This window comes from Triticum urartu, chromosome 2A (assembly GCF_056163025.1).
Source record: "Triticum urartu cultivar PI428250 chromosome 2A, HENAU_Tu73, whole genome shotgun sequence".
NCBI classification, from domain to species: Eukaryota; Viridiplantae; Streptophyta; class Magnoliopsida; order Poales; family Poaceae; genus Triticum; species Triticum urartu.
The window spans coordinates 382,366,749-382,392,285 of record NC_141874.1 but is presented as its reverse complement, the minus strand read 5'-3'; positions in this window follow the sequence as shown (position 1 = coordinate 382,392,285).

Here is a 25,537-nt window from a genome sequence, read left to right as displayed (position 1 = left end):
CTGATTTTAAAAATAAATGTATATCAATATAAAATCCAACAAATTCTCCACGCATAAAAATTAATGTAATTTAAAATCTCGAAATGAAAAAAAGATATTTTAAACTAATTGCCGGTTTGATGTGTTTTAAAAATGTACATCCCATTTCTCATTACTAATGGGACATTTTCTCGGCCAGCTGAATGAAGCTCTCCTCGTCTTGAAAGAATTGCAGCTCAACAGGCCTGACAAAGCGACTTACTTGGCAAATCACAAAAAAACTGGGCTGTGGCCATGGACCCAGCTGTCAGCCTCTCCACGTACAGTACTCTTCCGATGGAAGTCGGTCGTTGACCACATTGACCACGCCGCACCGAGAGCACCAAGGCGGTGGACGACGACGAGGCCTAGGAAGGGGACGACGCGGAGCCGGGGAAGACGTGGCAGTGGATGCCCACGCGGAGAGGAGTACGAGGGTTCACTGGTACGGTTGCGGCGTGAGGTTGCCGTCGCCGCAGAATAACAGGGGGTGTGGGTGAGTAGAGGGATAGCATGGGCCAGCGGTGGGAGTAGTAGGGGGCGGTGAGGCCTCCGCGGCATCACAGCCGGCCACGAGAGGCAGGAGCACGCGGCATGACCGGCGCAGCTTTGGGCGGCTGGAGCAAGAAGACCAGAGGTTGAAGAAGCACTACGACCGTTGGATGGACATCGTACGGTCACTGGAGCTAGAATCGTTCATATTGACTAAGTTGACAAAGCCCTCCATCCTCGTCAACTTAGAAGGCCCACAAGTCAGCCTCCCACCAGGTTGGCTCCCAGCTAGCAGGGGGAGTATTCATTTTTCTGTGCGTAATAAGGAGGCACTTCCGGTGGGTCCGAGCTGACAGCGGGGGGGGGGGACGTTTTTTTCGCGAAATACGATGGTCCGTCCGGTGGGTCCTAGCAGTCAGGGGCAACCATTTTTTTCGCGAAATACGATGGCCCGTCCGGTGGGTCCCAGCAGTCAGGGGGAAACGTTTTTTCCACGAAATACTGGTGGCCCGTCCGGTGGGTCCCTGCTGTCAGGTGGAGGAATAATTATTTTGCGCGTAATAAGGAGGCACTTCCTTGCGGCTGCCGTGGACCCAGCTGTCAGCCTCTCCACGTACAGTACTCTTCCGATGGAAGTCGGTCATTGACCACATTGACCACGCCGCGCTGAGAGCACCACGACGGTGGACGACGACGAGGCCTAGGAAGGGGACGACGTGGAGCCGGGGAAGACGCGGCAGTGGATGCCCACGCGAAGAGGAGTACGAGGGTTCACTTGTTCGGCTGCGGCGTGAGGCTGCCGTCGCCGCAGAATAACAGGGGGTGTGGGTGAGTAGAGGGATAGCATGGGCCAGCGGTGGGAGTAGTAGGGGCGGTGAGGCCTCCGCGGCATCACAGCCGACCACGGGAGGCAGGAGCACGCGGCACGACCGGCGCAACTTTGGGCGGCTGGAGCAAGAAGACCAGAGGTTGAAGAAGCACTACGGCCGTTGGATGGACATTGTACGGTCACTGGAGCTAGAATCGTTCATATTGAGTAAGTTGACAAAGCCCTCCATCCTCGTCAACTTAGTAGGCCCACAAGTCAGCCTCCCACCAGGTTGGCTCCCAGCTAGCAGGGGGAGTATTCATTTTTCTGTGTGTAATAAGGAGGCACTTCCGGTGGGTCCGAGCTGACAGCGGGGGGGGGGGGCGTTTTTTTCGTGAAATACGGTGGTCCGTCCGGTGGGTCCCAGCAGTCAGGGGCAAATGTTTTTTTTGCGAAATACGGTGGCCTGTCCGGTGGGTCCCTGCTGTCAGGTGGAGGAATAATTATTTTGCACGTAATAAGGAGGCACTTCCTTGCGGCTGCCGTGGACCCAACCGTCAGCCTCTCCACGTACAGTACTCTTCCGATGGAAGTCGGTCATTGACCACATTGACCACGCCGCGCCGAGAGCACCACGGTGGTGGACGACGGCGAGGCCTAGGAAGGGGACGACGCGGAGCCGGGGAAGACACGGCAGTGGATGCCCATGCGGAGAGGAGTATGAGGGTTCACTGGTTCGGCTGCGGTGTGAGGTTGCCATCGCCGTAGAATAACAGGGGGAGTGGGTGAGTGGAGGGATGGCCTGGCCAGCAGTGGGAGTAGTATGGGGACGGTGAGGCCTCGGCGGCAGCACAGCCGGCCACGGGAGGCGGGAGCATGCGGCACGACCGGCGCTGCTTTGGGCGGCTGGGGCAAGAAGACCAAAGGTTGAAGAAGCACTACGGCCGTTGGATGGACATCGTTAACCATGCCGCGCCGAGAGCACCAGGGCGGTGGGCGACAGCAAGGCCTATGAAGGGAACGACACGGAGCCGGGGAAGACACGACAGTGGCTGCCCACGCGGTGGAGAGTACGAGGGTTGAGTGGTTCGGCTGCCGTTGCCGGAAAATAACAGGAGGTGTGGGTGAGTAGAGGGATAGACAGGCCAGGGATGCGAGTATGATGGGGCCGTGAGGCCTTCCCGGCAGCACTGCCGGCCACGGGAGGCGGCAGCAGGCGGTTCCGACGGCGCTGGTTTGGGCGGCTGGGGCATGAAGATCAGAGACTGTAGAAGCACGATTGTCGTTAGATTGACATCTAACGGTCTAACACTGGTAGAGTCGATTGTTGACTAATTTTCTTTTTTGAGAAACCTTGTGTGTGCATGAACTTAGTAGGCCCACAAGTCAGCCTCCAAATCTTTGGCAGACAACATCAAGCCCATTTGCTATTTTTTATAATTTGCAGCCCATTTGCTAATTCTTAAGTAATTTATTATAGCCCATTTTCTGCCCATGACCACGGTTAAAAAGTCCAACCTTATTTTGCATATTTCGGTGGAGTCCGAACTGTTGTAATCCCGAAATGATAAACATTTTTTAAGAACTTATTGATTTGCCAAAAAATCGTTTTGTTTTCGTATGCAAATAAGATGTGGGACAAATTAGTTGGTTTCAGGGAAAACCAGTGGTAAAAAAAATCAGCGCTGGGTGGGAAAAAACAACAAAAATAAGGATGTAAATATGAAAAGGGAATTTTATGTGTTTTCAATATAATGATACGTGTATATGAACTAGTAAAACTATAGGTAGAGATTAGAAACGGATGTAGGACATGCGTTTCAAGAGGAAAATAGAACTGGGCTGTGTGTTTGATTCAGTAAAAAAACTGCCTGCGGATGTTGTAAGACAAAATATAACTAACGCTGGCGGGCCAGAGGCCAGTAGATACCTGCTGGATCTTTGTGCCCCGTTGTCGTCATGGGCTGGGCCTGTTAAAAACAAAACAACCCTGGGCAATCTACAACCCAGTTGAAACTTGCTCGACCTAAAAAAAATATACGTGCTCAATAAATGAGAGAATTCTGCAAGTACAGACTGATAACTGGGGATGCAACACGGATATTGTTTTTTTATCGTGATAATAAGTGCATGCACTTGTTTAGAAAAAAATTGGAGAACTGGGAATTCAAACGGCGGGTGCTTATGCTACCCATCAAATAAAAATCAGGTGCCTGAAAATTCGTTTCGAAACAAATGATTCAGCTTTATATCCACGTCAACCCTCGGCATGATGGTTGGAAGCAAATGCAAGTTCATACCAAAAGATCGTTAACAACAATACCAACTTGCGGACGACAAGGTAGTACAACTACCAATACCAAACTAACTTATAATCTTTTTACTCCTGGCCCTAGTGTTCGTCTGGTAGAAAATCTTGCAGAGGACCAGCTCCCGCTCCTTCTCTTGCTCCAGGTCCCCGAGGTGGTACTGGTGCATCACCCAGTTGGTCCTCTGCTGGTCGAAGTTCTTGTTGGTGTGCAGCACCAGAACCTTTTTTGCTGCCCGTCTGCCGGCCGTTGACCATCACCGGCAAGGTATTGCCGGTCTTGTGCCACATCACGTGCATGCCGCACTCCGACTGTATCTTGCGACGCGTCCACGTGCCCCTTTTGAACGCCCTGGAGTTGCGCTGGAAGAAATGCTTCCTTAGGCCACTCAGTGTGATACCTGCAATATTGTGGAATACATTTTTTAGTGTACCTAGTTGGCATTTTCATAACATCTTTGGCATGTTACATTCACTTGTTTCACTTTTTATTAACTGTCAAATTGTAATTGCTTCACCAGGTCTGCGTCTAAAAAGAAAAATAGAGCTATAAACAAAGGAATATGTTTGTGCAAGTAGACGGCCAATCGGTGTCTTACCTGGAAGTTTCTCAGGTTGGGTGTAACATATGCCGTGCTCGCTGTCGATGGTTGGTATGAACAAATCGATGAGAGACTAAAATCTCGTGCTGTCAGCACTCACTTTGGCATCAAGGTGCTCGATCAGCTCCTGACCCGTGGGATCGAACTTGATGCCAGCCGGCAACACGGGCCAATCCTTCTTCGACTTGCATCGGTAACTCCAGTTATATGGTACTCAATGTATGATCAATCGACTGTTTTAAGTGAATGATGAAAGATTTCGATAGATAAGTGGTACTCCAAATCTGAAGTCCAGAATACCCGAACACGCCGCCGGGATTCTTGTGTCACCTCACGCGCAGCGTGTTGTCACGTCAATTCAATGTGTGGACATGATGAATAATTTGACCGACGTAGATTAGTACTGCTACTGTACTACTTACTAGTCGTATTTAGTGTCACGATTTATACATAGGTTTAACTAACAAGTACACACTTGAAGCCTAACTGATATATATATACATATATACATACATATATATATATATATATATATATATATATATGGCTTCTGCACAGCATCTCCATCATCATTATCAGTACATCCTACGCAGGCGAGTTAGGATGCACTTGATCCCAGGAAGGTATCTATCCTTCAAACCAGAGGAGTGCTTCAAACTAACAACAGTACATAATATCCAACAAAAAAGGGTCGTGCTACAGCAGCAGAATACATGGCTCAGTCTAGATATCAACACGAATCAAGTTGTGCATATTTGCTGTTGGCATGAACCACATCGCCGCATGTCGGGTTTGCAAAAGCCATCCATCGCTTGGAAGCTTGATGCCTTTCACACACTGGAGATTATCTGGCAACAAGCTGTGTCGACGAATCTCTGGATATGGTGATTCATGAAACCCATGGTATGATGTGTAAACACAGCCCCCCCTCGCGAATGGAAGTTGCATAGCACAGTAATCATCGCCGGTGATATGATCGATGATTGGTTGGATGATCGTATAATTGAGCCCGATGAACAAGGAGTTGTTGCCAAGGCTGTAAACCCGCCTCCAGTTGAATACGCCTGGCCCAACGGAGCTGGGATCTTTATCGAACACAAAGCAGCCATAGCCATCAATGTCACGAACGCCCCACGCATTGTACTGCATGTGGTTTGATGTAATGGTTTGGTCAATTTGGTACGTGCGAATGAGCATCAAATGACCGCCATCGGCTGAACGAGCGATAAACCACCACCCATCGGCTGGTATGATTCCAGGTCCTGGAATCATGAAGGCCAGCGCATTTGCGTCTGCTGCAACAATTCAATTTGGAGACCAAAAGGACAAAAATAAACAATCATGTTCAGAGTATGTGTGGAATTAAGATTATTATAACAGTGACACATATCATAGACAGAGAATTGCAATGCCGTGGTCATAATCATACCCCAAGTTAAAAAATAAGCCAATGGCTTTCATATTCTAGCAATATGTCATGGTTCAAACATCATGTAACAATGAGAGGAAAACAGCTATGACAGCGCCTACTCATATTCTACCATAGCACTTACTAATACTGTTCTCATATCAACTCTAAGCAATAACATGCGTTGTTATAAAAATCTTGTAAACGAGAGTAACATATAGCAATCATGATGTTATGCTCATAATATGTATTCTAACAATTATTAGATGCCAATTGTTCTCATATCAACTCTAACAATAACACGTGTGGTCATAAAAATCTAGGAAATGAGAGGAACATATAGCAATGATGTGGTTATAAACATGCTATGCATTCTAAATTTGTAACAAATGAACAGGCAGTCGTATTCATAAGGTAAAGATGAGATGAGATAGAACAATTACACGACGATAGATTCCACCAATATAGGTAGCCAATCTGTGCGTCGACCGCGTAAACGATGCCATCGTGCACTATAGCATCAAACATAAATGTTTCCTCAATAGGATTGATGATGAGCCATAACCATGTATGGCGACCGGATTCCAGATAGACTAATCCCTTGTTGAACAAGGCAATGAGCTTGTAATCCATGTAGTCTTCTAATGGTGTGGGCACTTCGCAGATTACAACTTTCTACAAACAGAGGTCGAGCCAAAAGCTTGACGCGTCTCGTGTGTAGTAGGCAGGAGTGTCCGGCGGGCCGCGAGGCTCGATGGCGGCGGTTCCAATGATGGAAGGGTGATCTCTCGCTGGGTGTAGATATTCACGAGACGCCACGGACTACCGGTGTGGTGGATGAGGACGATCCAGTTGGCCTTCATGCCCACCCAGTAGTGGCCGCGCATGAAGGACAGGTGGACGGGTAGTGGTAGCATGTCGAGGGGCACCACGACAACCTCCGTAGGATCGTCAAGTCGGTGTCTGGGCCACCTGCGAGGATCGGGCATCAGCAAGCAGGGTGTCTTGAAAAGAGCCGGCTGGTTGCAGACGAGTTGACGGTACAAAGACACCGAGCATGCGGCCAGACAGACAGTGCTGAGTAGGTACATACAACTACAGATCTGCTCCAAGAGAACATCGTGGAGGGAATTCCAATCGCGGCTCTGCGTGTCAGTCGGTTCTGCCATTGGGGTTTTCGGTGCCTGCGAGCCAGCGGGGAAGTGGATTCGGGCGGGCGAGCGAAGCAGCTTCTCCTCATGTGGCCGAGCAGTGAGCGGGGGGATATGGTACGCGCGAGCTACCAAGGAAGATGGCGCGGGCGGGCGAGCAGTGAGCGGGGGTAAATGGTGTGCGACCGACGATGGGGAAGAGAGGAGGAAGAAGAATAGAGGAGGAAGAAGAGTGGAAGACGGGGAAGAAAGTGCATTCAATCTCAATTCTACTACTCCCTCCGTCTAGGTGTGTAAGTCACCTTACGAAAACCAAATAATCCCAAAACACTTAGGCACCGTACATTAACTCCCTTCTAGTTTTTTGTTTTGTGGCATATCAACCAATAAGATATGTGGGCTGTGCATGCTTTCAATGACTTGAGACTACCAAACATAACCGACTGATTTAGTAACACCAACACGCTGGTTCAGCTTATTAATTACGTGTCCCATCTGCTGCAGTGTGTATTGTCACATCACTGCGAAGACTAGTTGAATAGTTCTCTCTGACCGAGATGGGGAATAAATGGATCGCGAGGACTTCCTTTCTACAGTATCCCTATCCCTCTACGCTGACTTCACTCATTTTGCTCCGTACCTAGTCACTTGTTGAAATCTATAGCCAAATGGACATGTCAATGGGAGGGAGTAAGCCCCATGCATGCATGCAACATGCAACACTCACACGTACACATGGACGCACGCAACACTCACGCACCCATGCGGCACACAGCACACGACGCAACACACATGCTCACGTTCAAGTGCTCAACCTACTCCCTACGTCCGTGAAAGACTGTACATTTAGAGATTTACACATCGACCAGGGCATAATTAACGCCCAAAAGTAGCAGACTTATGTGTGCATGCGACCATTGAGATAAGAAGATTAAATGAAGGCCGTTGCATGCTGTAATTAAGGATAGACATGTAGCCTATACCTACAGCACAAGTTGGTGCATTAGTCAATCAATATCAATTTAGATTAAAGGCTAAACACATTGGAAGTGTATATGTACTACATCATGTAGTACACTCTTTGTTGGAAGACCGATGGAGGACACATACATGCACTCACATACACAGCCAGGGCGGTTCGCGCGCAAGGGTTGGACTCGTGTTGCGCCTGCGTAAAGTTTTGTTTAACTGATTTCTTTGCTCTGCCAACTGACAGGTGGGACCCAGAAACTAGGTGACAATTTAACTAGTCAACAAAGTGCCACGTCGACTATGTGGCCGGTCAGTAGGGTGCAATACGGTGCTCTACGATGAGCTAGTGATCACATAATCGCCGCAAAACTATATATAGTGACCGTAAAGAGCGTAGTGTTACATACGTTGACTGCCGGTGTATTTTTCTCATTTCAAATTAAGCCATATTAATTGGAAAGGACGCGGTATGGACTACTACTACTAGTACTAGTACTGCTTTGATGTGTCCCGTCAACTCGCCGAATGAGGAGAAGCTTGCTTACTACGCCTCTCCCTCGCCCACGCGCGTGGTGGTTCGCAGGACGAGGAGAGGGTTTTGACTACAGCGCCCTCTCCCTCGCCCTCACCCTCACGGTGGACGTGCAGCAGTTCAATCGGTGTCAGATTGCCAGAATCATATTGTACTGTAGTATCATCATTGTTGGACCTTCCGAAGAGGCGAAGAGACAAATGCAAGGTTCACACGAGTACGAACTGTTGAACCTCCTGAAGAGGCAAAGAGCCAAGCACAAGGTTTTATAGGAGTTTTCGTCCTAGTAGGAGTGTACTAGTACAACTATAGCGAACGATGCTACTGTATGATGCTGCCACGTCACGTATATCCAAAGCTGTGCCACCTTTTTTTTCTCAAAGAGCGTGTTGGAGCCCGTGCAACAACCACACAAGTTGCACGTACACATAACACATTTACTAGTAATAAATTCTAAAGGACAAATGCCAGTATGCCACACAAGTTCATCTCCAACTCATGTGACAAATTTGTGCATGACTAGTCTACATATATTCACAACGCTACCATTCACAATTACCGTACTCCACTTACACGTTATAGATGGGCTACATGTCCTCCTCCAGGTTCCAGTCCTAGGTGTTCTTCATGGATGGCACGATCCATAGCGGTGGGCAACGGGAATCATTGTCGCAGCTTTCTAGTCCGGTTCCACACGATGGAGACTCATCCAAGCTTAAACGGCATAAATCAGGGATAGCGTGTCCCAGCATGTCGTTCATCCGGCGGTGCGCACTGAAGACACAACCATGCTTCATGAACGGCAGGCCTTCCGTGTCGTGCACGGAAGGTGGCATCCGCTTCACAATGGGGTAGATGTCCCCGATGAAAAGCAAGTACTCTCCAAGAGTGTTCCTCGGCACCCACGTAGCATCACGGGGATCGAACTCGGCGCCGTTCATCTGGTACACGCGGCATCCCAAATCTGGACACACGGTGACGTACATAGTCAAGGTCCATGCATAATAATGTTGTGCTCAAATGTGTCGGTCAGTAATACCGTGCAGCAAATAGTACTACTTCGGTATAGAGGAAGTAAAATAACCGGCTTATTATATATAGCCACTCTTGGCTACATGGATGAGATAGTAAGACATGGAAAAATAAAAATGGTGGCAGCTAGTGGGTTCAAGTCTTCAAGGGCCTAGCTAGCTATACGCGTCCTCCAAGGTAAAAAGTACTCCTACTAGTAGTACTACAAAGTATACTACTAGTACAACAATGAAAGAGAAGGCGAGAGGGTTAAAAAATGGAATACCTGGGTAGATGGTGACGGTCCGATCGTGGTAGATTATGTGACCATGTTGCACATTAGTGGTACCATGGGTAACAACTGCTAAGATAGTTGATCCCAATATGCCAAAGTTAGCTACAAGGTTCCAGGTTAGACCGAATCGCGGATGCAAATGCACATCCAGGATCGGCGATCTTATTTTGATCGGGGGATGACTGGTCCCTGCAAAATAATGGAGTACCATTAGGGATGCAAATGATGGTTTGTGCATTCTGTTTGTAATCTTCCGTACCGTAGGATGTCAACCAGATGAAACAAGTCCCCTGGCTGGTCACCGCGAAGATGCGGCCTAGATGGCGCACGGCGTCTTCGAACGTGTAGGGGTACAAATCTGCCGCCGCCAACATGCGCCAGCCTCTGCCGTTACTGCCTCCTGCATTGATGGCAATCCTTATGTCGAACACCGCGATGAGATAGTAATCGTCGTAGCCGCGTCGCTTTGTTGGCGGGTCCGCAATTGCTATCTTCTTCAATCTCATGTAGGCATCATCATACGTATTCTTGCCCAGCCAGTCCTGAAGGACAATCCCAATTTTGGAGAAGGGGTCTACCGAAACGGCCGCACTACTGTGGATGTTGTGAAAAATGATGGTGGTATCCGGCCAGAGGTATGCAAGCCAATCTTCGTTGGCACCGACCCAGACCTATATATAAGACGGTGGGCAGCGAAGAAATTACAGGATGGAAATGGAATAACTATGTACTACATGATCAAACACCATTACTGACCTGCTCATCGGACAAAATCCGACTACCTCTCAACGTCGGCAACTCTAGCGGAGTCAACGTGCAACCATGGCCAGGGAGCGGTGGACTGTTTGAAGGATTGTCCCATAGAAGAACCTTCTCCTCGAGGATGCATGGAAGACCAACAAGCATGGCCTGTTTAAGCAGCGTCTTGAAAAAGTTGGTGCAGGAAGCACCGAGTCTTGCAGCGGTGAGGACGTCGGAGCGGCGTGCGATTTCTCCCACAGGATCATCGTCCAAGGTCTCCCAGCACCGACGAGGAGGAGAACCGCCTGGCGAATCCATGGGAGCAGTGACGAACTGCCTTCTCTTCGGGGGGAGGGGAACTGGAGAGGAGGAGATAAGAGCGTAGTAACTGTAGGGCCTCGTCCCTTCCAACTGTATATCGTTCCTCAGTGAAGGGGTGAGGCTATTATTTACTACTAGTACTCCCTCCGATTCTTTTTACTCTGCGCATAAGAGCAGACCCGGATACCAAGGCAGGGGCTCGCTGCATGCTTTCTAGACGGAAATACCCCTGGCGCATGGATGGGAGGAGTTAGCAGCTATAAATGCCCCATGCAGCCCATTGGCTGTCCGCCCGCGTTCTCCTCTCTCTGCATGCTGCATGGATGCTCCCTCTCTCACACATGACTGCATGCGGTGGCGCTGGCCTATGAGAAGCTCGCGTGGAGATAGCAATCTTCTCTCCAGAAGTGATTTTTTTGAAAGAAAGGGATTATGGAACGTTATGGGATTGCATTATACGATAAATAATAGCACTAGTAAGAAATTTTTGGCACTAGGTAGTAGTTTTTGGCGTGGATTAAGAAATTTTGGGTATGTTTTTGCCATTTTTTGTACATGCCAACTAGTGTCAAAAAACATCTTACATTATGTGACGGAGGAGTACGTACTCGTACTGTAGCAGTACTAGTACTACTTTTCTCAACTAGTAGTGCGATGTACTGTACTTCTAGTCTAGTCTAGTATAGTGCACCAGTTTTGAACTCTTGAATCTCAGGGCCAAGGAGCTACAGTTGGAAGTGGAGGGTACTACTGTTCTCTAGAACCATCGCTGTACTATCAATGCAGGGGAAGTACACCTGCGTAGTGGCCTAGTGGGTACTCTCGGTGCTCTATTCAGCCGCTCCTCTCATGTAGCTGGCCTACTCAGCCGCTCCTCTCACGCACACACTAGCAGCCTGTTTATCAGCGACGGTTACTGCGGGGGCAGAACATTTGAGTTATTTGATACAACGAGACCAGGCTTTTCGCTTCCATTTGCGGAGGTGTAATGGATCTCGCCGAACTTTGTCGGTAGTTCCTTCTTTATGAATGAGATGATGCAAAGCTTTTGCCTCCGTTTCAAAAAAAACACGGCAAGAGGAATTTCTTTTATAGTAGAGCCGATAATGGAGTGAAGTCCATGCATGCAATGCCACAAGCTACAGAGTAGTAGTAGAGCACATTATGTACAGAGCCATATTGCACATTTCCCAATGCCCCGCCAGGCTTTTCCGGCTCCTCGGGCTTAATTGGGAGGCACTAGTTTAAATATGCTACTAGCTGGAAGCTGCAAGCGAGGTGCGGCTAGGGCGAGCCACGGGATGTTGGGAAGGAAAACCCGTTCACGTAGCTAGGCTGTCCAGTGCACCCAGATTGTGGGGCCGCACGTCCGTTTGACTTCAAAACTCAAACTACCCGTGTAAAATATTGTCTCGCAGCGAAGTGTAGTAGTACTATTTTTTTAAAAAGGCCGCCATGCGTTCGGCCGGGATCGAACCCACAAAACAAGGTATACACTCCCGCGACCACTAGTAGTACTCATTGGAGTACAACGCAACCTAGAATCGCATTTTGTCGCTAGTACTACGTACATTGTTCCTTACAAGAAACCCCTAAGAGCATGGTTAATAGTATAGCCAGCTGCTGGCTATAAGCTAGTGCCATGTCATCTACAGCCCAACTTATAGCCAACATGTAGTAGTAGTTTATTTCTTATAGCCCACTGACTCAGCTCTATTGTACTTGCTCTAATAATGCAAGAAACCACTAAAATGAAACTACTACCACTTGCATATGTGGCAGACTTAAGATAAGACTACCTTATCAACCATTGTACATGCTCTTACCAACAAAAATCCTCGAGTGACCTCCTACCTCCGGCCCGTCCACCTAGTCATCCTCGGCCATGGGACGCAGCTACCGCCGCCGGCAGAAGGCGAGGTCAAAACCGCCGGCGATGCGGAGCCCATGTTGCGGCAGCCCGGATGCCAGCTCCGACCGGCGCTCGCGGCCGCTAGCTAGCCAAGATAGCTCCGTCCAGTTGCTTGTCTGCAAGGTTTGCTAGCTAGATTGGCAAGGCAGCGCGGCGGCTTGCTCGCGTGCGCCACGCTAAGGCCAGCCATCTGGCTCGAGCGAAGGCCAGCGCGGCGGCTTGCTCGCTCGTGAGTCATGCTCGGGCCAGCCTGCCAACCCGTGCGGAGTCCAGCGCGGAGTCCGGCCCGTCCGATGGAGCGGCAGCCAACTCGCTCATCACCGGCGCCACCGATGAACACGCATCAGTACTGTTTGAAGTAATGTTCAGGAAAAATAATGATTTGAGGGGGAATAACAGGATAGAAGGTTAGATGTGGGTCCCTCGTGTCAACGGTCAAACAAAATGTGTTGGTTCAAGCTGCCTCGTTGATACGTCCATTTTGCATCATGCTTTTATATCGATATTTATCGCATTATGGACTGTTATTTCACTTTATGTCACAATACTTATGGCTATTCTCTCTTATTTTACAAGGTTTATATAAAGAGGGAGAATGCCGGCAGCTGGAATTGTGGTATGGAAAAGGAGCAAATATTAGAGACCTATTATCCGCAACTCCAAAAGTCCTGAAACTCCACGAAACGTCTTAAAAGAAATAAAGAAAAATCCACGCCAAAGATGAAGGCCAGGGGGCCCACACCCTGCTCACGAGGGTGGGGGGCGCCCCCCCCTAGGGCGCGCCCCCCTACCTCGTGGGCCCCTGGTGGCTCTCCGACGCCCATCTTCTCCTATATGAGGTCTTTCGATGAGAAAAAAAGGAAGGAACTTTTCGGGACGAGACTCCGCCGCCACGAGGCGGAACCTTGGCGGATCCAATCTAGAGCTCCGGCAAAGCTGTTCTGCCAGGGAAACTTCCCTCCCGGAGGGGTAAATCATCACCATCGTCATCACCAACACTCCTCTCATCGGGAGAGGGCAATCTCCATCAACATCTTCACCAGCACCATCTCATCTCCAAACCCTAGTTCATCTCTTGTATCCAATTCTTGTCTCAAAGTCCGGGATTGGTGCTAGTAGGTTGCTAGTAGTGTTGATTACTCCTTGTAGTTGATGCTAGTTGGTTTATTCGGTGGAAGATCATATGTTCAGATCCTATATGCATATTATTACCCCTCTGATTATGAACATGAATATGCTTTGTGAGTAATTACGTTCATTCCTGAGGACAAGGGAGAAGTCTTGCTATGAGTAGTCATGTGAATTTGGTATTCGTTTGATATTTTGATAAGATGTATGTTGTCTAGCCTCTAGTGGTGTTATGTGAACGTCGACTACATAACACTTCACCATTATTTGGGCCTAGAGGAAGGCATTGGGAAGTAATAAGTAGATGATGGGTTGCTAGAGTGACAGAAGCTTAAACCCTAGTTTATGCGTTGCTTCGCAAGGGACTAATTTGGATCCACATGTTTCATGCTATGGTTAGGTTTACCTTAATACTTTTGTTGTAGTTGCGGATGCTTGCAATAGAGGTTAATCATAAGTGGGATGCTTGTTCAAGTAAGAACAATACCCAAGCACCGGTCCACCCACATATCAAATTATCAAAGTATCGAACGCGAATCATATGAACGTGATGAAAACTAGCTTGACGATATTACCATGTGTCCTCGGGAGCGCTTTTCCTATTATAAGAGTTTGTTCTGGCTTGTCCTTTGCTACAAAAGGATTGGGCCACCTTGCTGCACTTTATTTACTTTTGTTACTTGTTCCTCGTTACAACCTATCCTATCACAAAACTATCTGTTACCACTTATTTTAGTACTTGCAGAGAATACCTTGCTGAAATCCGCTTATCATTTCCTTCTGCTCCTCGTTGGGTTCGACACTCTTACTTATCGAAAGGACTACGATAGATCCCCTATACTTGTGGGTCATCAAGACTCTTTTCTGGCACCGTTGCCGGGGAGTGTAGCGCCTTTGGTAAGGAAAAATTTATACAGTGTGCTGAAATTTACCGTCACTTGTTACTATGGAAAGTAATTCTCTGAGGGGCTTGTTCAGGGTATCTTCACCCCGTCCAGTAGAGCAAAGAGTTTCTCCTCAAGCTACTGAACCTATTGAAAATGAAATTCCCTATGAGTATCCTTCGGGTATGATAGAAAAACTGCTAGCTAATCCTTTTACAGGAGATGGAACAAAGCATCCTGATGAGCACTTAATATATGTGGATGAAGTTTGTGGATTATTTAAGCTTGCAGGTATACCCGATGATGTTGCTAAGAAGAAGGTTTCCCTTTATCTTTGAAGGGAGACGCATTGATATGGTATAGGCTATATGATGATATGAGATCATGGGACTATAAAAGATTGAAGCTGGAATTTCATCAAAAGTATTACCCTATGCATCTTGTTCATCGTGATCGCAATTATATATATAATTTCTGGCCTCGCCAAGGAGAAAGCATCGCTCAAGCTTGGGGGAGGCTTAAATCAATGTTATATTCATGCCCCAATCATGAGCTCTCAAGAGAAATAATCATGCAAAGTTTTTATGCTCGGCTTTCTGAAAACAACCGCACCATGCTCGATACTTCTTGTGCTGGCTCTTTTATGATGAAGACTATTGAATTCAGATGGAATTTATTGGATAGAATTAAATGCAACTCTGAAGATTGGGACCTCGACAAAGGTAAGGAGTTAGGTATGCCACCTAAGTTTGATTGTGTTAAATCTTTTATGGATATCGATATTTTCCGTAAGTTTAGCACTAAATATGGACTTGACTCTGAGATAGTAGCTTCTTTCTGTGAATCTTTTGCTACTTATGTTGATCTCCCTAAGGAGAAGTGGTTTAAATATCATCCTCCCATAGAAGTAAAAGGGCTGCACCTATTAAAGTTGAAGAAAAGACTGTCACTTATAATGATCCTATTGTTCCTACTTCTTATATTGAGAAACCACCTTTCCATGTTAGAATAAAGGATCATGCTAAAGCTTCAACTGTTGTTTGTAAAAGCAATATTAGAACTTATACACCTCCGAAGCAAGTTAAAGTAGAACCTAATATTGCTATTGTTAAAGATCTCTTGTCTGATAATATTGATGGGAATGTTATTCAGTTCGAAGGTGAAACTGCTAGAATTGCTAAACCTTGTGATAAGGATAAACATAGACCTGTGGTAGGCATGCCTGTTATTTCTGTTAAAATAGGAGATCATTGTTATCATGGCTTATGTGATATGGGTGCTAGTGCTAGTGTTATACCTCATGACTTATAAAAGAAATTAAGAATGAAATTGCACCCGTTGAGTTAGAAGATATTGATGTTACTATTAAACTTGCTAATAGAGATACTATTTCACCAATTGGAATGGTTAGAGATGTTGAAGTCTTGTGTGGGAAAACTAAATATCCTGCTGATTTTCTTGTTATACTTCTCCGCAAGATAGCTTTTGTCCAATTATATTTGGTAGACCCTTCTTAAATACTGTCAATGCTACCATAGACTGCACTAAGAATATTGTTACTGTTGGCTTGGATGATATGGTTCATGAGTTTAATCTCTCTAAATTTAGTAAACAACATCGTGAGGAAGAATTACCTAGTAAGGATGAAATTATTGGTCTTGCTTCTATTGCCATACCTCCTAGTGATCCTTTAGAAGACTATTTGCTAGACCATGAAAATGATATGCATGAATGAAAGAAGGGAAATAGATGAAGTATTCTTTAAACAGGAACCTATTCTGCATCATAACTTGCCTGTTGAAATTTTGGGGGATCCACCTCCACCCAAGGGTGATCCCGTGTTTGAGCTCAAACCTTTGCCTGATAATCTTAAATATGCTTATCTTGATGAAAAGAAGATATATCCTGTTATTATTAGTGCTAACCTTTCAGAGCATGAAGAAGAAAGATTATTGAAAACTCTGAAGAAGCACCGCGCTGCTATTGGATATACTCTTGATGATCTTAAGGGCATTAGTCCCACTCTATGTCAACATAAAATAAATTTGGAAGCAGATGCCAAACCAGTTCATGATCCTCAATGACATCTGAATCCTAAAATGAAAGAAGTGGTAAGAAATACTAAAGCTTCTGGAGGCAGGTATAATCTATCCCGTTGCTGATAGTGAGTGGGTAAGTCCTGTCCATTGTGTCCCTAAGAAGGGAGGTATTACTGTTGTTCCTAATGATAAAGATGAATTGATTCCACAAAGAATTATCACATGTTATAGGATGGTAATTGATTTCCGCAAATTAAATAAAGCTACTAAGAAAGATCATTACCCCTTACCTTTTATTGATCAAATGCTAGAAAGATTATGCAAACATACACACTATTGCTTTCTAGATGGTTATTCTGGTTTCTCTCAAATACCTATGTCGGCTAGAGATCAATCAAAGACTACTTTTACATGCCATTTTGGTACTTTTGCTTATAGACGTATGCCTTTTGGTTTATGTAATGCACCTGCTACCTTTAAAAGATGCATGATGGCTATATTCTCTGACTTTTGTGAAAAGATTTGTGAGGTTTTCATGGACGACTTTTCCGTCTATGGTTCCTCTTTTGATGATTGCTTGAGCAATCTTGATCGAGTTTTGCAGAGATGTGAAGAAACTAATCTTGTCTTGAATTGGGAAAAGTGCCACTTTATGGTTAATGAAGGTATTGTCTTAGGGCACAAAGTTTCTGAAAGAGGTATTGAAGTTGATAAAGCCAAGGTTGATGCTATTGAAAAGATGCCATGTCCCAAGGACATCAAAGGTATAAGAAGTTTCCTTGGTCATGCCGGATTTTACAGGAGGTTCATTAAGGACTTCTCAAAAATTTCTCGGCCTTTGACTAATTTATTGCAAAAAGATATACCATTTGTCTTTGATGATGATTGTGTAGAAGCATTTGAAATACTTAAGAAAGCATTAGTCTCTGCACGAGTTGTTCAGCCACCTGATTGGAACCTACCCTTTGAAATTATGTGTGATGCTAGTGATTATGCTGTAGGTGATGTTCTAGGGCAAAGAGTTGATCAGAAATTAAATGTTATTCATTATGCTAGTAAGACTCTAGACAATGCTCAAAGAAATTATGCTACTACTGAAAAAGAACTCTTAGCAGTTGTATTTGCTTGTGATAAGTTCAGATCTTATATTGTTGATTCTAAAGTAACTATTCAAACTGATCATGCTGCTATTAAATATCTTATGGAAAAGAAAGATGCTAAACCTAGACTTATTAGATGGGTTCTCTTGCTTCAAGAATTTGATTTGCATATTGTTGATAGAAAGGGAGCTGAGAACCCCGTTGCAGACAACCTTTCTAGGTTAGAAAATATTCTTGATGAACCACTACCTATTAATGATAGCTTTCCTGATGAACAATTAAATGTTATAAGTACTTCTCATAGTACTCCATGGTATGCTGATTATGCTAATTATATTGTTGCTAAATTTATACCACCTAGCTTCACATACCAGCAAAAGAAAAAGTTCTTCTATGATTTAAGACATTACTTTTGGGATGACCCACATCTTTATAAAGAAGGAGTAGCGCAAGTGTCATTCTGAATCTTATGGAGGACACCACGCTGGAGATAGAACTGCACATAAGGTATTGCAATCTGGTTCTTATTGGCCTACTCTCTTCAAGGATGCCCGTAAGTTTGTCTTGTCTTGTGATGAATGTCAAAGAATTGGTAATATTAGTAGACGTCAAGAAATGCCTATGAATTATTCACTTGTTATTGAACCGTTTGATGTTTGGGGCTTTGATTATATGGGACCTTTTCCTGCCTATAATGGATACACACATATTCTAGTTGCTGTTGATTATGTTACTAAGTGGGTAGAAGCTATTCCAACTAGTAGTGCTGATCATAACACTTCTATTAAAATGCTTAAAGAAGTTATTTTCCCGAGGTTTGGAGTCCCTAGATATTTAATGACTGATGGTGGTTCACACTTTATTCATGGTGCTTTCCGTAAAATGCTTGCCAAATATGATGTTAATCATAGAATTGCATCTCCTTATCACCCACAGTCTAGTGGTCAAGTAGAGTTGAGCAATAGAGAGCTCAAATTAATTTTGCAAAAGACTGTTAATAGGTCTAGAAAGAATTGGTCCAAGAAACTTGATGATGTGTTATGGGCTTATAGAACTGCATACAAAAATCCTATGGGTATGTCTCCGTATAAAATGGTCTATGGAAAAGCATGTCACTTACCTCTCGAACTAGAACATAAGGCATATTGGGCTATTAAAGAGCTTAACTATGATTTTAAACTTGCCGGTGAAAAGAGGTTATTTGATATTAGCTCACTTGATGAATGGAGAACCCAAGCTTATGAAAATGCCAAGTTGTTTAAAGAAAAATTTAAAAGATGGCATGACAAAAGGATACAAAAGTGTGAGTTTAATTTAGGTGATTATGTATTGCTATACAACTCTCGTTTAAGATTTTTTGCAGGAAAACTTCTCTCTAAATGGGAAGGCCCCTATGTTATCAAAGAGGTCTATCGTTCCGGTGCCATAAAAATAAACAACTTCGAGGGCACAAATCTGAAGGTGGTAAACGGTCAAAGAATCAAACATTATATCTCAGGTAATCCCACAAATGTTGAAACCAATATTATTGAAACCGTAACCCCGGAGGAATACATCAGGGACACTTTCCGGAACGTTTCAGACTCCGAAAAGGAATAGGTATGTGGTACGGTAAGTAAACCGACTCCAAAACAATTTTAAGGCAATATTTCTCCGTTTTGGAATATTTAGAAAAATAGAAAAATAAGTAGCAGTCCGGGAAGGACACGAGGGCCCCACGAGGGTGGTGGGCGTGCCCTACCCCCTGGGCGCGCCCCCCTACCTCGTGAGCACCTCGTGTGCTTTCCGGACTCCGTTTTCTTGCACGTTACGTATTTTGGTCGGTAAAAATTTATTATATAATCTCCCGAAGGTTTTGACTCCCGTATCACGCAAACCTCCTCTGTTTTCGTTTTGAGCTGTCTCGTTGCAGATTAAATCAACATGTCTTCCCAGGATTCGGAAGGAGAAAGATATGTGGATGATTACTTAGCAAATCCAAAGGTCTATGGAGATGTGGAACACGATGGGTGGACCACGGAGGAAGAAGAGGACTATGAACCCAAGGGGAAGGAGGAGACAAGCTCAGATGAAGATGAAGCACCATTACCTCAACTTGGGGACATGCACGTGGAGTTCAAAAAGTCAAGTCTCCCTGATAGGGTAAAGAAACCCAAGTTCGAGTTTATCCCTTTTCGTCTCTTGCAGGAAAATAAGCAGGACCTATGCAAAAAGATATTAACCCTGGAGTGGGAGATTGATGATCTGAGGGATCAAAATGCCGTCCTCAAGCGCAAATTAAGGGAGAAGCCTAAGCCATCAACTAAGCCAACATCACCACCACCTTCTTCACCGACAAAGGAGATATAATCACATGGGTATGGGCACTCCCCTTGGCAACTGCCAAGCTTGGGGGAGGTGCCCCGGTATGGTATCACAATCACAACTCTTATCTTTACCGTTTTTCTTAGTTCGATCCTATTAGTAGTATCTTGATCCAGTATAATAAAGTTTATGGCATGATCTAGTTTTGAGTTTTGCTTTATGATCTCTCTATGTAATCGAGTCTGTGAGCTATATATAATAAAGATTAGTGTTGAGTCAAGGGCTTGATTATTTTGCCATGATCTTGGGTGAATAAAAGAAAAGAGAAAAAGAAAAAAAAGAAAAAAAAAGTTCATATTGATCTTATTGAGAGTAATGACTTCACATAGAAAGAGTATGATGATTAAAAGTTATTGGGAGTTGGCAGACATAGCTTTGGTCATTGTTGCAATTAATAGGAAGTAATAAGGAAAGAGAGGTTTTCACATATAGATATATTATCATTGACATCTTTTATGATTGGGAGCACTCATTAAAATATGACATGCTAAAGAGTTGATGTTGGACAAGGAAGACAATGTAATGAGTTATGTATTTCTTATATCTGAGATAAAGTATGTTGTCATGGATCCTCTAACTTGTTGAGCTTGCCTTTGCCCCTCATGCTAGCCAAGTTCTCAGCACCAAGTAGAAATACTACTTGTGCTTCCAAATACCCTTAAACCAGTTTTGCCATGAGAGTCCACCATATCTACCTATGGATTGAGTAAGATCCTTCAAGTAAGTTGTCATCGGTGCAAAGCAATAAAAATTGCTCTAAATATGTATGATTGATTGGTGTGGGAGAAATAAGCTTTATACGATCTTGTGATGTGGAAGTAATAAAAGCGACGGACTGCATAATAAAGGTTCATATCACAAGGGGCAATATAAAGTGACGTTCTTTCGCATTGAGATTTTATATATCCAACCATAAAAGCGCATGGCAACCTCTGCTTCCCTCTGCGAAGGGCCTATCCTTTATTATTATCTTCTACCTTATGCTAGAGTCATGGTGATCTTCACCTTTTCTTTTTCATTTTATCCTTTGGCAAGCTCAGCATGTTGGAAAGAACATGATATATATATATGTATATATATATAATTGGATGTAGGGGAGCATGAACCATTATTGTTGACATTACCCTTGAGGTAAAAGAGTTGTGGGGCAAAACTATAAGCTCCTATCTTCCTCTGTGTCTGATTAAAACTCCGTAACCACAAGTATCGCGTGAGTGTTAGCAATTATGGAGGACAAAATGATAGTTGAGTATGTGGACTTGCTTTTTAGCTCTGACATAGACTCTTTCCGATGTTATGATAAATTGCAATTGCTTCAATGACTGAGATTATAGTTTGTCGGAGCCCAATAAGGTTTATGATTTATACTTTTGCATTGTGAATAGATCAGCACTTGAACATAAGTAATCATATGACAAAATCTATATATGTTGCTGTTATGAGAATAATCATGATGCCTTCATGTCCGTATTTTATTTTTATCGACGCCTCTACCTCTAAACATGAGGACATATTTATTGTTATCGTCTTTTCGCTTGAGGACAAGCGAGGTCTAAGGTTGGGGGAGTTGATACGTCCATTCGCATCATGCTTTTATATCGATATTTATCGCATTATGGACTGATATTTCACTTTATGTCACAATACTTATGGCTATTCTCTCTTATTTTACAAGGTTTATATAAAGAGGGAGAATGCCGGCGGCTGGAATTCTGGTCTGGAAAAGGAGCAAATATTAGAGACCTATTCCGCGCAACTCCAAAAGTCATGAAACTCCATGGAACATCTTAAAAGAAATAAAGAAAAATCCATGCCAAAGATGAAGGCCAGGGGGCCCAGACCCTGCTCACGAGGGTGGGGGCGCCCCCCTAGGGTGCGCCCCCCTACCTCATGGGCCCCCTAGTGGCTCTCCGACGCCCATCTTCTCCTATATGAGGTCTTTCGGTGAGAAAAAAAGGAAGGAACTTTTTGGGACGAGACTCCGCCGCCACGAGGCGGAACCTTGGCGGATCCAATCTAGAACTCCGGCAGAGCTGTTTTGTCGGGGAAACTTCCCTCCCGGAGGGGGAAATCATCACCATCGTCATAACCAATGCTCCTCTCATCGGGAGAGGGCAATCTCCATCAACATCTTCACCAGCACCATCTCATCTCCAAACCCTAGTTCATCTCTTGTATCCAATTCTTGTCTCAAAGTTCGGGATTGGTGCTAGTAGGTTGCTAGTAGTGTTGATTACTCCTTGTAGTTGATGCTAGTTGGTTTATTTGGTGGAAGATCATATGTTCAGATCCTATATGCATATTATTACCCCTCTGATTATGAACATGAATATGCTTTGTGAGTAATTACGTTCGTTCCTGTGGACAAGGGAGAAGTCTTGCTATGAGTAGTCATGTGAATTTGGTATTCGTTTGATATTTTGATAAGATGTATGTTGTCTAGCCTCTAGTGGTGTTATGTGAACGTCGACTACATAACACTTCACCATTATTTGGGCCTAGAGGAAGGCATTGGGAAGTAATAAGTAGATGATGGGTTGCTAGAGTGACATAAGCTTAAAACCTAGTTTATGCGTTGCTTCGTAAGGGACTGATTTGGATCCACATGTTTCATGCTGTGGTTAGGTTTACCTTAATACTTTTGTTGTAGTTGCGGATGCTTGCAATAGAGGTTAATCATAAGTGGGATGCTTGTTCAAGTAAGAACAGTACCCAAGCACCGGTCCACCCACATATCAAATTATCAAAGTATTGAACGCGAATCATATGAACGTGATGAAAACTAGCTTGACGATATTCACATGTGTCCTCGGGAGTGCTTTTCCTATTATAAGAGTTTGTTCTGGCTTGTCCTTTGCTACAAAAGGATTGGGCCACCTTGCTGCACTTTATTTACTTTTGTTACTTGTTGCTCGTTACAACCTATCCTATCACAAAACTATCTGTTACCACTTATTTCAGTACTTGCAGAGAATACCTTGCTGAAAACCGCTTATCATTTCCTTCTACTCCTCGTTGTGTTTGTCACGCTTACTTATCGAAAGGACTATGATAGATCCCCTATACTTGTGGGTCATCACTCGTCAGCACGGACATGTGGGCCAACCCTGTCATATATGGGTTTAAACGAACCTAATCGGTAGGAGTACTAGGTAGTTTTTGGCGTGGATTAAGAAATTTTGGGTATGTTTTTGCTATTTTTTGTACAATAGATTCCTCCTAGGGCTGGTTGAAAGTGGTAGTTTTTTGTTAAATACTCTACATATTGTAAGTAGGAGTGAAAGTTAAGCTTTGGAAGCCAATAAGCAAGGAAAGTTACATAGTGCATATGTGTACATGATTGAAAGTAAATATCAACCATGAGTGACTAATATCTTGATGGAAAACTCGAAACTATGGAATACTAGGAAAAGAAATGCATGGTTGGAAATACTAGCAATGTTCATGTCCGTTGCAATGAATCATAATTAGAATAATACTTATTCACAAACTTGGTACAAAACACTCTAATTTTGATATACATATGTCACTAGAGATATATTATGTTTCAATTAGAATATATTCCTTGGGCTGTTTTGGTGAGGTCAGGGAGGGATGTGGTTGGTTTTAAGATACTAATTATGGGGTTTTCTGCAAATTGGTAGACAAGTGGGATGTTGGTGAGAAAAGGCAACAACTTACCTCACAATCATTAGACGTAGATCTAATGGTCAGAAACGACGGATGGCAGACACACCAGCATCACCAACTTAGTCTTGTGTAGGAGTACTAGCAAGATCCGTGCATTGCACAGAACATCAAGATCCATTTTTTTATAAAACACTTGTTGTGATTGACCCTTGCGGGAGTAATCCCATGTGTAAAAACTAATGATATCTCGAGAAATATGAGATAAGGTGAAGAGGAGTGGGGTGTGGTGGTGGTTGGTGGTCGAACTGAGCGGAGGCATGGGGATTGACGACACCGACAGTGGCCACCAGGCCAGTTTGTTCGAGAGGCTTCCTTTCTTAATTGCTCAACAATGAGGTTTGTTGGAGATAAGGATGAACGAGGGAATGCCTTGTCTGCAAATGTGGAGACGGGTGCGGGTATCTTTTTGTTTAATTTCCATCCGTCAGATATAGATCAGACGGTCTATATTGCAAGATGGCACACGTACCATCATCACCAACTCGGTTTTTTATAACAGAAGAAATATAAGTATGGAGATACAAACGTATTATCGATACTTGCTTCCGTAAACTAGCATCTACACTCTATTCAATGCTCGGCATGTGGGCCCTTAGCACAATGACTTCTCGACTGTGTAAAATGAAGATTTTCCCGTCACCGACAAGGAGGGGGTGATGGCGGCGCGCTTTTTGGCTTGCTATAGTCCTAGTAGTCATACTAGGTGGTCTAAGCACATGTAGATTTGTTCTTTTTCACGTCTCGTGTTCGCCGTACTGCTACGACTGTTCATGAATAGACGGTAAGTTATTCACGGGGAAACCCTTGTTGAGCGTGTTTGCGAGAGAGAAATAGAGAGAGAGAGAGAGTGTGTGTGATATGTTAGAGACTGTGGCAATGATAACAGATTCTTCGTGTCTATGTGTGTGGAGGATAGAGAGAGACATGTACATGGGGCTTTGTGTTGTGTAACGTGGAGACACATATACATAATTAGAGAGTGAGTGTGTGAGATACACATGCAGACATGAGGAGAGATGAGGATCCAGGTAAATGGGTGTTTGTGCATGTCTGTGTGTGTTTGTGCACGCGTTTGTGTGTGAGAGGGAGAGAGTGTATGTGTAGTAGAGAGACCACTGATGATGTAAACCTAGTATAAGGGAAGGGGGAATGGTGTGACATGTGTAGTAGCGAGATAGCATGGGTGCGGGCTGGGGAGCAGACTATTTGGAAGAGACATCGAGTGTGTGTGGGGGAGAGGCGTGTGAGAGCGAGAGAAAGAGAGAGCTAGCGCCAGAGAGAGAGAGAGAGGAAGAGAGGGGGCGAGAGGGGTCGTTTGTGTCCATAAATGGCGTATAGATAGGGAGACAATGTTGATGTTGTCCGAAAGTGGCCTATGAACGGAGACACAAGGGAAGCGAGTCATCGTGTGTGTGATAGGGACTTCATGAGAGAGCTAGAATAGATGGTGTAGAGAACAATGTGCGAAATCGAGAACGATTATACATTAGGGAGCTATGCAAAGAGTCACGACATATATGTATACAGGGAAGGAGCTGGGGCGGGTCCGCATGTGGGAGAGATAGAAAGAGGAGAGTGGTGCACAAGGAGACAAAGTGTGCTTGTTTGCAGTGGGGGTGGTGTGTGAGGTGAGTGCGCGAGAACCACATAACTAGGGAGATAGACGTTTGGGGGCGAAGTTTTGTGTGTATGGGAAATATACATTCTACATAGTGCGTGTGCTTGGGTAAGAGAGATAGCGGGAGACCTAGAGAGTGAGGG